We start from the raw sequence: 16,363 nt of genomic DNA, 5'->3' as shown, positions 1-16,363 counted from the left end.
TACACAGTTTTTGTGTGAGAAGGAGAAATAAGTGGGATTAAATTAATATTGCTGCTAGTTATGGAACTTCAGCATGGCAGGACTCCACAGCAAGCAAGCGCACGGCAGTGGAACATATTGCTGCTAGCTGTGAATACATTCTGTATAACTCACATGAACCATACTAAATGAGCAGAAGGGATTTTTGGGGTTTCTGACACATTTAATATTGCTTCTAGGACATAAGCACTCCATTGGTGTCCCACCAAAAAGTTCCATGTTTCCACTGAGCAGGAGCTTGCCACATGCATGTTGTTCCCTTCTGTACCTGGATGGGGGTGGCTGGGCTATTGAGAAAGAGACCAACACAAAATTCTTGAACCCCATGAGGCATCAACACACCATATCCAATCTGAGAGTGCACCCAGAAGCTAGTACAACATGTGAGCTTATGACTAAAACAAGGCTTTAAAGTGAAATACAACTTCAGAAAGTGAGGTTAATAAGCAGAATTAATGTAAGTGTTTTTACAGATTTATTAAAGTTTTAGCTCACTATCCTTTTCTACTCAGCTGGCTCTTTCTACTTCAGCTGATAGCAAGGATCTGGTGCAACTCTAGCCTTGAGACAGAAAGATACTGACCAGACATTGAAGAGTTATCAGCCTCAGCAAACCTACAGACACTATGGTTCACTGACTATCTAAATTGCATTCACACAGCTCTTAACATAGGAAATATGCTGGGTAAGTTCAGGGGCAGGTTAACCTGCCATTGATTTATACAGTTTCTATTTTTTTTTTCTTTCATGTAACAGTTTCTAGGAAGGGGTCTGTTTTTATTTTTAAAGCAGTTCTGAAGTAGGCTAGATATCAGTGAAAGCTGTCAGATACCTAGTAATGGGATTCTTTCTTTTTCCTTTTTTTTTTTTTAACAGAATGGGAAGAAATAAGTTCTCCAATAAATCCTCATTTGGTGTTTCTAAATGCTGATCAGGACAAGCCTCCTCCAGGAGTTTAAATTCCTGTAGTCCACTCAGCCTTCTGCCTGTTGGCTGCAGCTACCAACAAAGGCTTATTTAATGAGTGCCAATTGTGACAGGACATTTTGCAATGCTGAAGGACCAAAGGCACAAACTTACTCTGAGAAAAATGCCTTGTCTCAACTGAGGAGAGCGTGAAGCAAAAAAAAACCCCAAACCTGCAACAAAAAAACCAACCAGTATTGAGGAATTTCTGTCTGATAAAGATTGAAAAATATTTTAAACCTCATTAGAAAAATAAAGTTTGCCTGTTTCTCCTGTTTCATACACTGTGCAGGCAAGGAACACATATGCTGTCACATTCATATTTTACGGGCTCTTTTTTCCCCCCCAAACCTTCGTACCTCAGATTTGAACTTTAAACTTGTGACAGTGTTATGTTCATTAGAATAAGAATCACTTGCTATTTCCATTGCAAAGCTCCCCCCCAGAGGTTATCTTAGCTGTTTTATAAATCATATCAGGAGGAAAGCTGGCATAAGGGTTGACAGCTCACTCTAGATAATAATTTCCCCTTCTCTTAAGTGACTTTAAGGAGAAAGGAGCGTGTAGCTTGCCAGTTCAGTTTTTAGTGGTCAAGCATGCACATCTAACCACCACCACCCCACTGACTAAATTAGCTTTTAAGTATTTTACTGAAATGTGGGGAAATCACAATCCTGCTCAGAAGGAGAAAGAATCTCAAACGTTCATCAACTATCAAGCTGTATTTTCTCTGTCCTCCCAGGGCAGAGCTCATTACACAGAACAGCATGCCCTTTGACATAGGCTGGCACTTGATGGGAGGCTGGAGTTTGGATTACTGTTGATTTATCAGCTTCCTCAGGAGTCAGACTGATGAGACTAATGGCTTGTATGGGATATGATTTCAGGAGAAAAGTCCTGTATCATGGGGGCAGACAAATGAGGCAAGTTAGTTCTTGTAGGAAACAGAAGCTACAACTCAGGGTAACAGCCTATTAAGTAGAAACTTAAAGGGAATAAACAGACACTGAAACAAACCTGGGTTTAGGAGAAAAGATCACCTCATGTATTATACTTTTTCTACATACATTAATAAAACTAAATCCTGGGCAGAGAGACTGGAGCAGTTTGGAAACGGCACCAAATCTTCCCAGGCTAAGTTAGAAGGAGGAAAAAAAAACCCCAAAACCAAAAAACAAACATAACAAAACAAACCAAAAAACCTGTCCCTTTAACACTGCACGTCACCATGACCTGATTGCAGGCTTTCTGCAATCAATGGGAATCTTCCACTGCTTCTATTGGACTTTGGAGTCAGTGTGGTTGGAAGAGAAGGGCTCACTATGGCAGGTAAAGCAGGGGGAAGGGGGTTGTGGGGTCACAGGCAGCGGATGAAAGCCTTTCTTGGAAGTTGGTTGTGATAGTAGCAAATATTTAGAAAGGAAAAATACCCCAAGAATATTAACTCAAAATGTATGATTCATCTGTTAATCACTGCATCTATCCCTGAAACTGTTGCCTCTTATTTAAATAAGGATAATAACACTGCCCTTTATAAAACAGATAATCCTGAAAGTGTGTATCAGTAGCTAAGATACAGGGAGCTTATTTTCTCACAGTGTCATAATACAGAATCAAAGGACAAATTCAATTCAATGCCATTAGGAAGAATAAAATTCAACCCTGGAAAAATAAAACTTTTTTACTCAGCATATAATTGGACTTTGAAATTAATTTGTCTTGGAAGCCACGAACTTGACAAGATACAAGAAGGGACTGGATATTTACGCAGACAATGAAAATTATACATAGAATTATGATTTTGAGGAACAAATGTTTGGAAAAGATGTTAAATTTTATACTTCAGACATTTACCAACCGTAAACTGACCAGCCTAAACTGACGATGACAATGAGTAGTTCAGTTTGGTTAGTTGTAAATAAATAGTTAAACTGTACTGGTGTGGAAATAAAGGAACTTCTGAAAGAAGAACAGAATCTGAATCTTAGGCAATAGCTTGAACGAAATACTGCCATTTAAAGAGGTATTACATAAAGCACTACACATTGCAGATATTACTCATTCTCAGTCTTCCCATACTTTCATTAAGCTGATCTTAGCTTGTATAAAACCCCCAGGAACCAGATGAACCTCATATCTAGTACACCCTGGTAGTTTCAGAGCTTGGCAGCCTATTTATATTGAAGGAGGAGATTATATATAAGTATTATTCAGTTATTTACACATGCAAATCTTAAAAAGAGGAAGAATTACATGAGACCACACGGGAAAGTGGGTCAGAGTTGAAGGCATGTTTGCAGATAGGTAGGAGGACACTGAACATCTTCTATTACCAACTCCTTGCTGCATGGTGCTGGGTCTTTTATTTTCCAGGGCTGTCAGGCTCCCTCAAGTCCACATGAAGAAGATGTTTTGAAGTGCACAGGTTCCTAGTCTGGTGCAAAACCACTGAGTAATGTTTACCTGATTTTTTGACATGAGGAATTTTCATTAGCAGTAGCAGAGCTGGGTGTGCACTTGCTGTTAAGCAGGTGTTATGCCTAGCTCTCCAACTGTTGCTGGCTTCAATGATGAGAAACAGCCCTAGGAGGCAAATAAAAAATCAGTATTGTGTTTGCTCTAAAGGAAGCAAGGAGGTGAGGAAACTCTGGCTCAAAGTCTTTGCAATGCATCTTCGGCCTAACTTGTTTTCAGTGCTGTTACATGTGCTGCACTAACTGGCTACACAAAAATGTTGCTTCATGTTCACCCAATACAAATTCTTCGGAATAAAACATGATTTATTAAAAAAGAGGCAATGATTTGGGGGAAGAAGAACCATATCTAATTTCTAGTGAAACTACCTTAAGAAGGTAAGTAGTTAGAACTGGTTTCATTTTTCATGTAGCCATTAAGTTCTTTAATGAGAATCTGCTGTGAAAAGATGCAGCTATTCCAGAGCCTGGCCAAGGGTTGTTATTGCATTTAAGACTAAAATGTGCTTTTAACTTTGCAGCTTGTGATGAAAGAACGTTGTTGCATCAGTGGGAGTTCCTGGCAATAGTTTTATATTCCCAGAGATGAGCTTGCCTTGGGTAATCTCACAGAAAACAGCGCAACGTGGCTGGGTGCCAAGGTCAGTGACAAGCTTAGGACACAAAGTAAGAATCACTTGGACCCATTGTCCCCAGGACCACAAGTGACATAACACATCTTTCACGATGACAGCAGTGTTCTTCTCCCACTGGGAAACTGGCTTCTCCCTGTTTTGCTGCTTATTTTTAGCTTTGGTCAGAGCTGTGAAAAGGCTAGGGTGGTACTCACTCCCTTGCACCTCCCTGGCAGTTTCTAAGGGCATAGTTTCATTTCACCATGTATGGTCTCTGAGAGACAGAAAGATCATTCATAGGTGCTAGTAATTGTTTGGGACAAGAAATACCTGGGAAACAGCCATGTGTGTGTGGAGTCTGTTTCAATGAGAATTAAATATCAATGCATCTAGAACGCCATTTACATTTTGCCTTTGACTTGGACACTGGAGATAATCTTCTTCTTGTAAAGATGTAGTTTCTGCAGAATTCTTACCAATGTCTGATGTTCTTACGTGTCTGCTTTCTGAAAGCATCAGGGTGTGCCGTGGGATGAAAATATTGCCATGTTTACTCCAGACTCACCTTAACCCCCTCTGCCCCGATTTTACACAGCCTTTTTGCATTTTGCTATTATAGATACCAAGCCATGAGTACACCTACCCTCTTGTACTAACCTGAAATTATTAAATTAAATGTTTATGATTATGGCTGTATTTCATTGTTTCTTGAATGTGGACAGTTCAATACAATTTCTAACCTGCACATGCTTGCCGCCTGGGGGCTGTGAGTCATGTTTGTTTTAAAAGAGGCAGCACTCACAGACTGTCACTCACCTGGGTTATTAGAAACACAGCACTTTAAGAATTACTCTGCCACCTCCTCGCCTCTAAATATAGCTAGCGTGCGTGGGTCTTAAGCAATTTTAGCTAGTCTGAGAAAAGGTCTCATTCCAAATAATCAATTAAAAATCCATCATTTTAAGAACTGTGTGGGCCTCAGGCCAAATGCATCTTGGATGTACCTTTGACTGTTTAATGCTGATATTAATTATTTGTATTGCAGCTCCAGATCCTAACTCAGAATGAGATTTCTTTGCACTAGCAAGTAACAAGGCCTATTCCAAAGAGCAAACTATTTAAGTAGGCATGATAGACAAAGAGCAGCAGCAGAAAATCATCATTATTCCCTGCTTCATGGATGGAAAACTGAAAGACAGATTCAATGACCTGCCAAGGGTCACATAGGAAAAAAAGTAATTCATAAATCCCAGCACAAGGTCTTAAACCATAAGATTTCCTCTCATTTTTTAATCAATAATAAAACACCACAGATGTCTAAGAATCTAATATCTACAAAATTGCTCCAAGGTCTATAGGCGCGATACAATTAATTTCCATTAAAAGCGATGTGATGTGAAGGCACTCTGTACTGACCAGAAAAGTAGACCTTGTAGAATCTGCAGGGTTTTAATATTCTTTTAATAGAGAATATAAAAATAAGGGATAGTCTAATTAAAATAAAAATGAGGGGAAACAGTTGCCAAACCTTTGACCCAAGCTGAAACCGAAACAACTGATTCAGGAAAAAAAACAATTAAAACAAAAAATCAGATCTAGAAAAAGCCAAGTCTGTAAGTGAAAATATTTATAATGGATTTTCCTTTTTTTAAATGAGAGTGTTGTTTCTCGGTGTTACATGTTCTGTTGGTTTGACCTTTAGAGCTGTACTTGGCCACATTTTTTAACTCCCCCCTCCCCTATTAGCACAAAGGATTACCAAGAGAAATTCTCATGGATTCACCTGCCTGAAGGATTTGGATATCAGGAAAAACACCAACTAATAAAGAACTTACAACATGATCACAAGAATCAACAATGCTGAATTGCTTAAGTTAACACCTGCAGGTTGTAAAGAAGTTAAGCACTGTGGGAAAAGTTCAAGTTGCTCAGCACCCATAAGGCCAACACAGGGAGACTCCATAAATATCTGAACTCCTTCTACCCAAATTGCTCTGCACTTTCTTTCAGGTATTTCCATGAAAGTAACAGCGATCATCACTAGGTTGTGCAGTACATAATCAGGCCTCAACATGCATAGACTATAACCTTTGAATCTTCCCTCCACCATTTCTTATTGCTTGTTAAACTAGTAGTAAAGGAAAAAAAAAATTACTACTGCTTTAATGTAAGCCTGAATCTTGCAATGAGTTAAGGTCATGTCTAAATATGTGCACAATATACACATGATTGACATTAATACAACTGCACAGTTAAGCATATACATCCACTTCTAGGTATGGTGACAGTCTGACGTTTATTTTATGCATTTAAAACACTTAGCTAAACTGGAACATGTAGCTACTGCTCCAGTTAAAATATCAAATAACAGTACTCATGTATTTTTAATAAAGCATACTACATTTAGAGCACTGATGCCACAACAAAAGTGCAGAAATTAAACCATGTTTCATTACAACCTGTCCTAATCCTCCACCATTGCTGATATGTAAATCAAACTGCTAAAAGATTGTAAGAAACCCCCTGGCTAGTACTTTTTAAACACCACTCATTCTGCAGAAAGGTATTACAATACAATAGTATTTTCTCTTTCCTTCCATTGTTATACAATGAACTTTAATTCTCTAATGAATTTACAGCGGGAGCTGGCCAGTATTCTTTGTTAAAACTATTGCACAAAAGTGCAGAAGTGAAAAATTAATTTTGCTGCCTTATAAGAGATGTTGAGATTCCTGGCTGGCATGGACTTACTAGATGGAAACTTTGTCCCATAGTTGTTTATTCTGATAAGTTATCTCTAGCTGTTGCAGGGTAAAGTTCTTAGGAAATACGGCATTGCTATCACTCTGCAGTTGTGAGTTAAACCGCAGATAGGCCCTCCTCATTCAACATCCACTCTATCAATCTTCTTTATCACTAGGAAAATTCAGGTATAAAGGAGGTACCACTACTTGTGACTGAGCTTATTTTTCAAAAGCATAAAAATAATTGAAATTCTTGTGAGCAACTTCAGCAGAGTGCGAGCCACATCTTACAAGTTCGACAAAAAACGCTGTTGACTTTGATAGGATCTGGATCAGGTCTATTGCAGTGGAAGACACAAGTCAACTACTCTTAGTTCTAAAATCATGGTAGTCAAAGAACTTGACTTCAAGTGAGTATCAGTCCATTAAGCAATAGTTATATTTCACATGTTTCTGAACATATGGTAAAAGGTTATTAAACTTTCTAGGTGGCTTGCTTATTCAATAAAATTTAGTAAAGGAAGAAAACTTGCACTGATGCTCATGGAATTAAGGGAATGTCTACAGAGTTTAACAGGACCTTCTGTGGGAGGCCAGTAGCAGAAAGACTGAATTCAGGCAAGTCAGGCCACTGTAATTAAAGTGCCCTTGACCTCCGTTATGTAGCATCAATATCAATTTATCTGCCTTGTCATGGGAAGAGTAGAGAGAATACTACGTGGCAAGAAAGTGGTAAGGAAGAGTCTCTGAACTGGTCTCAAGACTAGAGTGGGCACAATTTCAGAGAGGCTTTTTGGAGGCTAATTTTGAAACAGGGCCCCTGAAAATTCAGAATGACTGAAGTAACTTCATGATGGATTTAAAGAAAACATGAACTAAAACTAATGGTGAATGTATACATAATTTAAATATATGGGTCTAGAATCTGTCCTTGGGTTACAAGGTTATGCAGGGCAGATAAAGGGGTTCATTTGTGCTGCTGAACAGCTGTTAGCTTCGACTGCTGTAGACTGCTGGGAAGGCTACTGCATGAGTGTGTCATGCAGTGCGGTGCTAACAGCTGAGAAAAATGAAAGAAGGGTGCGAAAAAAACTACACCCTCAAACTAGAGATAGTCACTTAACTCTGTTCCAAGTTAATTATGTAACCATTGTGAAGTTAAGGGGCAAATCTTGCAGAACTGCCTAGAAATAAGTTGGTTTCAGAGCAAGGGAGGACAGAAATCTGCTTCCACCCTAGAGTAAGCACAACGTCTGAAGCTTCCTCTTCAAAAGGCTGCCCATCAGTAAGGATGGATTAAGTATTACAACAGATGCTTTTGATAAAATCTACTCTGTGAACACCTGGGTGTGGTACTCATCAGCAACAGGTTTCAACAGAGCTACTGAGATGCAACATGATTTGCTGTTTTCTAGGTCACCAAAGTCTAGACAACATAGAGCTAGAAGGACCACGTATTTCGTGGAAGGACCATGATTCATGGACTTGAAGTTCACTACCTTTTGATACAGAGTTTCCTGGAAAAGGGTATTTAACATTTACTAAACACAGGTCTAAAGTTGCTGGTCTTTTCATTGACTTTGGTAGACTTTGGATCACAATCTAAAAGATCAAAAGCTACTGCACACAGAGACATTTATGAAGCCCACCCACATAGTAGAAGTGGAACATCAAATCTTCATCTCTGTTATCATAATGTCAAAATGGCTAGTGACCAAAAGTCATCATCTGACAATTAGTTGTTCAGTTGGCCATTGAAACAAGTTCAGGGGCTTAGTTCACCTCCCAGCAAATGACAGTATGTGACTGTTGCAGCAACATTTTTGTCAGGCTTCACAGGAGAATCCATGAACTGAGTTGTCGTCTTTGACTGGTTATTCTCTTACCTCTTCTTGCAGTTCATTCAGGTCATTGTTGAGGTGGGTATAACAAGCTTTTCTATTCCTGTCCTTGGAGTAAGGAGGGGATGAGCAACATACCAAGTGTTAACTGCCCTTCCAGGAAGATTGCCATTTGCCTGCCCCACCTCAGATTTAATTACCTGATTAATCAGGTAACACTCTACTCAGTACAAAGCATTACAAATTTAATTTGGCTAGTATAAACCACATTATTATTATTGAATCAGCTTTGTATCTCATGAACTACGGCATAACTGGGCTCAGTGTGACTGTATGTACAGTGCTCCATACTGTGCACAGCTAAGCAAGATGATTATTATTCACGATCCCTTGCAGAGTCTGAACAGTACAGCACAAAACATAAATATATATATACACATGAAGTCCTTAAAAGGGTTAAGGAAGGCTTTCAAAACATTCTGTTGGAGATCTGTTTCCTAGATGATTTCTCTGAGTTCAAATGGGCTATAAAGCTTCAGGAAGAAAATATGTAAAAGGCATGCTGACTGCTATTGAATAACTTTTTGACAATTGTCAGTAAGATCACCTGATGAAACAGAAACAAATTAAGTCCTTGGACAAGGCAGTAAATGACTGAATCTATACACATATGACTATTTTTTGTTACTAAAAGCACCACTTTCAAGCACACTCCCACAAACACTAACAGTGTGGACACACAAACATACAGAAATTTGAGGCACTGAAATTAAATACATCACCAAATAAGCAACCTTTTAAAAGAAGCAGTAAGGATGGAATGAAAACCCACCAAAGCAAATGAACTAATTCTGAAATCAGGATGCATTAATACAGATCCTCAGTTTGCAGCTTCTTGTAGCTCCTTTATTTAACTAGAGTTAGGTCTAGGTCATGATCTGCATACTCTGGGACACTTTTGCCAGGGCAATACGGCATCAACTTGGAGGAGAATGTATGTCAGGTACATTCGCTTTGTCTGTTCTTAGGATAGTCAACCACATTTCTCCAACTCTTTTCAACATGTAATTCCACAAAAATTCCTTACTCAGCTTCACACAAAAGTACTTTTTCTTGTACAAAGACAGTTCATGGTACCATTAGAGGCCAATATTGCCCTTTGCAAATACGTGTCTGTGTGGAAATTAGGATGGGGTGAAGAGCATCAGGAGCTCTATTTCAAATATTCTTGGTGTGTAGCTACCAGTCTGGGAAGCCAATCTTCCATGGAAAGGGGAAAAAACCCTGCTGTCCTCAAAGTAGAAAGCTGGTTATTTTTCTTTTAGGAACACTTTATTGTCCTTGCCAGTTGCAGAGCTCCTACAGTAATTTTATACGTATACATATATCTATGATTCACTATAGCTCCTGTCAAAGATGTATTTTTCCCTCAACTTCAATATACCCAGATATATAGTAATATGCCTTATCCAATAGGAGAGTGGCTCATCTCTGCTGAAGGAAGGCGAGGTACTGCTTTGCAATCCTTCCCAGTAAGGAGGCACATATGCCTTTTCATGGCTCGGAAAAGCAGCAGGAAGGAACCTGGTTTTGCTCCATGAGAAGTGACCTGCCCTAGATCTGTAACGTCTCACAACGCGACAACTTCTCTCCTGCTCTGAATTCAACACTCTCGGTCAGAGTGCTGGAGATGGGAGGAGAAAAGGGGTGAATTCAAGGACTTTCTCTGCTGCATGGCAGAAAGAGGCTCTGTTCCTCCTGCTTACATTCACCCCAGGCAAGGCCTGTGGATACCTTCTCTGCAGAAGGGCACAAGGGAGTAGTATTGCAGAGCTCCCATGTGCAGTGCATACAGGTAAGAAAAACTTGCCCTAAATGTGAAAAGACAGATTACAGTGGGGAAAAAACAACACAACAAAAACTTGCACAGCTACCAGAACTATTTTATTGAGGATGCTATTTGTCATCTGCTGTACAATAGAGCATACATTTTGAAACAGGCTGGCAATTCCATTTCATTCACTTCTTCTCTTTCCTATTCCACAAGTGTCATTGAAAGTAAGCAGCAAAGTCACCCTCTTCATGAATTTCTCAAACTGAAATGCTCTCATGAGGATTGTTATCCTGCTGCTATGTGATCTAGTTGGGAAGCCTGCATGTACCAAATTAAAGAGAACTCTATGAATCAAAGCTCTGAGACTTGATGCTGAGGTATATAATGAGCACAAGAGCACATAAGGCCCAGTCCTGCTCCCACAGAAATGAGCAGCAAGGGTCTGATTCTGATTTTGCTTATCCAGCTATAAATCAAGAGCAACTTCACTGAAGCACACATCAGTAAAAGTGAACAAGCAGTCTTTCAGCCACTAAATTCCCAACATATCAGGCACTGTATTTAGTACAAAACATTGTCCCAGCTTGACCTTGCCTAAAGGGTCAAAATGCTGAGGAAATGTTCAAACTGTGTCTTAAGAGAAAAGTGGTTATGATGCAGTGGAGGAGTGGGTTAGGAGAGCCTACTGAGCTCCCATCAGCTGTCCATCTCCAGGAGAAACAGTAGCATGGATCCTTCTGCAGAAAAACAGTAGCAGGGATACATCCTAGACACCAAACCCAACAAAAGTCCTTCTCTCCATCTGCTATACTGCCAGATACTCCGGAGTCCAGAGCTGGAGGCAGGATTTGATGACCAGACAGCTATTAAGAAATTCCATAAATTTTGATGTGTTTATGAGCACTCTTTATTCAAGCTAAATAGACAGTGCATCTGAATACCCCAAGTGAGACTTGAAACAACATAGAGCACCAGGCTAAGCCACAATATGTTATATTGGCCAAAACTTTTTCACCAGGACTAGTTAGAATTGCAATGGCAGGAAAATTAATTAGTTGCAACACAGTGTAACAGAGAAACACTGGTTATCATGGCTTGGGGGAAAGAAAAGAATGGTATTTTTGTTAAGGCATAGTACTCATCAGAATTACAAGGCTGAAGCTACGAGAACTATTTCTACTAGAGGAATGTATGATTTTGTGATGTTCCATGTCAATGGGATTGCACCAAAGATCATCACTACTGGAGAGAATAATTGTATCCCTATCTTATCACCTCTTTGTCTTTTTAATGAGAATTTCCTTGCAAAGCACCATACACTGGGTCACAACTCTACCCAAAGAGAATTTGTGTTTGAGTAGCGAAGGGTATAGACTTTGTAGCCTGTTATTACTGGATGTGATATGGACCACTAAATGAAAAGTGCTCTCTGTCTCAATTAAGTTTTAAATCACTTACACAATTCCTTTTTTACAAGCTAAAAGACAGAGTAAGAGACAGACTCTTGTCTTGCTGTTGTGGTTTGTTTGTTTTTATTTCCCATCCCAGGACTTCAGGGAGTACATCTCTGCTAAGTATTTCTGCAGCTGTTCAAAAGCAATCTGACTGCACAATACAGTATCTGAATAATTGCCTCAGGTGACTATTAAAGTCTACTGCTGCACCATAAAACCATGAGGAGTAATCTTGCACCACAGCAGAAAATACCCAACAGCCAACCCTGCAGAGTGTCGTTCCTGTTAGCAGAGAGCTACAGCAACCAAGTGAAGATTCAGGAAGACAGAAAGAGCATAGGGAAGGCTCTGGACCTTAAATTGTTCCTTTTCTTGCTGACTAAGCAAAAGTTGCTGATTGTTAAATATTGAATTGTCTGTATTCATCCCTTGCCAACTGAAGTCAATGAACTTACATCAGGGAGGACTTTAACCCATTACAAGCAAAATGTTTGTCATCTTCTTTCCCCCTCTGTTTCTCCTTACAGACTTTTACATACTGTAGTAAAGGAATCCCTTTAAAGCATAATGTATGGTAATACAGTTTAATTGTGGTTTGTTGGCCTGTTGGGGATAAAATGTGCTGGTTCCAAGTAATTTTGCTGACTCTAAACTTGGCTCTGTACAGAGAGCTGGGGGAGGGGAGGTTGCTAACAAAAATAGCCGTGCTACCTGGGAAGGCTCTGCATACTGCAAAGGTACTGTTGGAGTAGGGCCTATAATTGCAGATAATTGATTTTTTTTAAAAACAATGACGTTTGGCTCACACTGACTACACAGCCTGCCTCTTAACCCTTACATAAGGACAACTCACACACAAATTTAACTCCCAAGCAAGCACACTTTGGGCACTCTTTCCTCAGGGAGCGGAATGTACTCACTTTGCATTCATTACACAACTTCTTTCAGTCTGTGAGATGGAGACAGCTGAATTGCTGAGGGCAGGAATCTTCAGCCTTCACTTCTTGCAGGATAATAACAGACACCCAAAATCTGGGGGGCGTTTCTTCTCCCCACATCCTCTATCTAGTACTTCTACAGAACTCCACCTGCCATCCTACCGCCAGATCAGTGATACATGTTGGCAAAAGGGAATTATTACTGATCAGTATCTTGCTTACATGGGACACTTAAGTTCTTTCTTTCAGATGGTTACTCCTCAAAAATAAACACCTGTGCAGGAGTGTACCTCTCCTTTCTCACCTTCAGCTCTCAAAAGCATCTCCAAACTGCCAGGCAGAAGCTGTTTCACTAGCTAAACATGGTTCACATCCCATCAGTGATACATACATACAAATAAAGTGTAAAGAAACTCCAATTTTACATGACTAATAATGAGCAACAGGAACATTTAGCCTATTGACATTCAACTGTGATAGGAATCCAGTTAAGATTAGCAGTGACCAAAGGTTCAGACCATCATAGGGCAGTTTTGTACTCTCATGGAAAAATGAGCTTGCTTCAATCCACAGGACCTAGCTCTTTCGCTGTCTAAATACCTACATCTACACGAGTACAAAAATCTCACAGTACGATCTGGGAGTATTTTAAAAGTTAACTTTATAACTTTACCTATTTTTTTATAGACACACCAGGTCTGTATGTCTACACATATCTCTATCTGTAAAGCTTTTGCCTGTTTCCAGGAATCTCTTGTCCATAGAGATACCTTGGCAACTTATTGCTAGATACTTTTTATCATCTCTGTCTTCTCAGCAGCTCAGTCCAACTGATTGTATGCCTTCTGTGTGCATCTGGAGTGGTACTGTAGCAAAAAATATTCCAGTTTGGTCTCCAGCTTTATAATTTTCTCATGGCTTTAGAGCAGAATAGTAGTACAAGAACAAGGAAAAACTACTGGATGCTTCTACTAATGATTAAAACCTCAATGGCTTAAAAATCATTTTGCTCTCTCTACTTTTTTCAATCTGTGAAGTGAAACTTGATAACCTTTCTGGGTTTATAATGAATATTTTTTTTTCTTCTGCTACTTCAGTATTATTTTAAAGGATCAGATTTTGTTCTGCAAGCTGTATTTAATAATGCTTAACAAATAACTTCTCACTGGATTAGCTTAAAAGTAACGTACTATGGTGTCTGCAAAATCTGTTTTATTGGCATATCTGAGCATTATGATATCAACCCTCACATGGCCTTTAATAATCTACAATATCTTGCTTTACTAATAAAAACAATTGTACAGACCAAATAGCATCACAAAAGCTGAGGTTAATGCCCCTTTCCCTTCAGTACAGCACAGGACTTTAAATACCTCATCACATACGCATTACTGTCAGCTGCAAAGGCAGTTCTGTGCTGCAGACTTATTTTCAGAAGCGAGACCGTTGCTGCAGTATTCATATGCAGTGAAAGAGGATTCAAGGCAAAAAAATGGTCCATGATGTGCTTATACATAGATCTACTGAAAAGGTTTGCCTATATGCTCTCCGGTCCTTTTCTGAGTTGTTCCTCAACTGGGACATCAAGCTGTGTAGGGCAACAGTCTACAGGTACTTTCCATCTGTTGGAGTACTTCTTATGGTATGTCCATCCCCTGACTTTTGATCCTTGGCTTGCATGTTCCTTGTAGGAATGGTGCTACTTGATGGAAGAGTAAGCAACTTTAGAGGATAACCTTACTCATTGTCTCCTTAAATGACCAGTAAATGAGCATTGTGGGGTTTTCGAATAATGTATTAGTGACGTATAACTGAGCAGACAATCAGCAGAAATTTCTGCTCTTGTGCTCTTGTGCTTTGTGGAGATTGTATTCTTTCACCTCCTCTCACTGCCTGTTGGTCACCAACCACTGTGACTGGTCACTTAAACCATGTACTATTGTTTCTGTCTCACATGTGAGCATCTGGAATTCTAAAAAAACACCGAAGTCGAATACTGACAACTGTTGTCCTCCAAACAGTGGTGTGAATAAAAGAGACAGATGGATGGACACAGCTGTTTTGAAGTTAGAAGCTCAATGAAAAGGCAGCTTACGCCAGAGAAGCCTTCACTGAGCTACACCCAGCAGGAAGCATTTCTAACTAAAGAAAGATCCTTTCTTGCTGTTTTTGAAGCAGTTCCCCAGAGCAACCAGACAGCAGTTTGAGATCTTCTGAAGCAAAAGCATGTGAATCACAGCAAAATTACATAGGTGTCAACATCTGATATTGTGAAAGTGCTTTCTAACCAGAGGGTGTAGGTTTTAATGGAGTAGCACAAAAACTGACTCAGGTCCGTTATACTAAACATTTTTGTAACATTTCCCTTTTTGAATTTAAAGAGTACTTCAGATTTTAAGTTAAAATATGGAATGAATCTTAGTGTTCATGATTTGTTTTACTCTATAAATCAATGGCTTATTTAATGCAGGAGGCAAAATTTGTCAATTTTACAGAAGAGCTATTTGAGGAAACAACTAATTTATATTAACAAAGGGGTGGTGAACAAAAACTTCAGGTATGGTGAAAATGTATTGTTGGTACCTTCTTTATCACTCTAATTATGGTGAATAAATGCAGTCAGAGAAGCAGACAGGATGGAACAAGGCTGATCAATACATGCCTCTCCCTCCCCTTCCCTGCAGTCAAAAGAGAATAATTGCATTTATCTGGCCTTCTTGGGAAGTATCTATTCCTTGCTGGAGGTTAAATGAAAAACTCTTGTATTCCTACTTTTATGCTGACCCTAAATTTGTGTCCTGATTCTACTGTCTCTGGCTATATGGATAGTTCAAGTCAGTGGGAAAATTGTCATGAAAAAGGGTTGCTCACATGAATGAGGTTTGCAAGATCAAGCCCTTCATGATCAGTATAACCCTGGGCATTGGGCTGATATGGCATCCCTGATTTACAAGAGTGATGCTATTAGCATCGAAGGGACAATTCACATGAGTAAGGACTGTGAGAATGGGTCCCTCAGGAGCAACTATCACCACAGTTATGTATCCAACCTCACTTAGATCACAGCAGTTTTCAAATGTTCTACAGACACTTTATGCTGCTACCGAACTTTGAGAAGAAAATAGACCTTGAGCAGAAGTTCACTACTGCTTTACTAACTATGGCCCTAGTTTTGCACTCTGCTTAGACTCCCCCCAACTCTTAAGTGGTTCAGGGTCAACAAGAAATAATGGCTCCTTTTCTTGTTTCTTTTCTTTCTCCTTCCCTTTCTATCTTTAACTTCTTTCTGTCTTTCCTTTATCCTTATTTTTCCTTTCTCTTTTTCTCCTTTTCTTTTTTGTCTTTTATCTTTTATTTCCTTTTGTTTTCTTTTCTCTACTCTTCCCTTATTTTCTTCTTTTCTTCCTTTTTTCCTTTTTTTCTCCCTTCCCTTCCCTTCCCTTCCCTTCCCTTCCCTTC

General features: G+C 39.4%; 1 protein-coding gene across 1 annotated transcript in view; it reads right to left on the bottom strand.

Annotated features, from left to right (window-relative positions):
- The window catches only part of SLC15A5 (solute carrier family 15 member 5), a 72,199-nt gene extending 55,836 nt beyond the window's left edge, over positions 1–16,363 (bottom strand). The window contains exon 1 of the mRNA XM_080391819.1: positions 1–16,363. This exon is cut by the window's left edge and continues 16,256 nt beyond it. The gene's annotated coding sequence lies outside the window, so the exon portion shown is untranslated.

Source organism: Falco punctatus (genome assembly GCF_963210335.1).
Source record: "Falco punctatus genome assembly, chromosome: 6".
Lineage (NCBI taxonomy): Eukaryota > Metazoa > Chordata > Aves > Falconiformes > Falconidae > Falco > Falco punctatus.
Note: the sequence above shows the minus strand (reverse complement) of the source record. Positions and strands in the feature narration are given on the sequence as shown.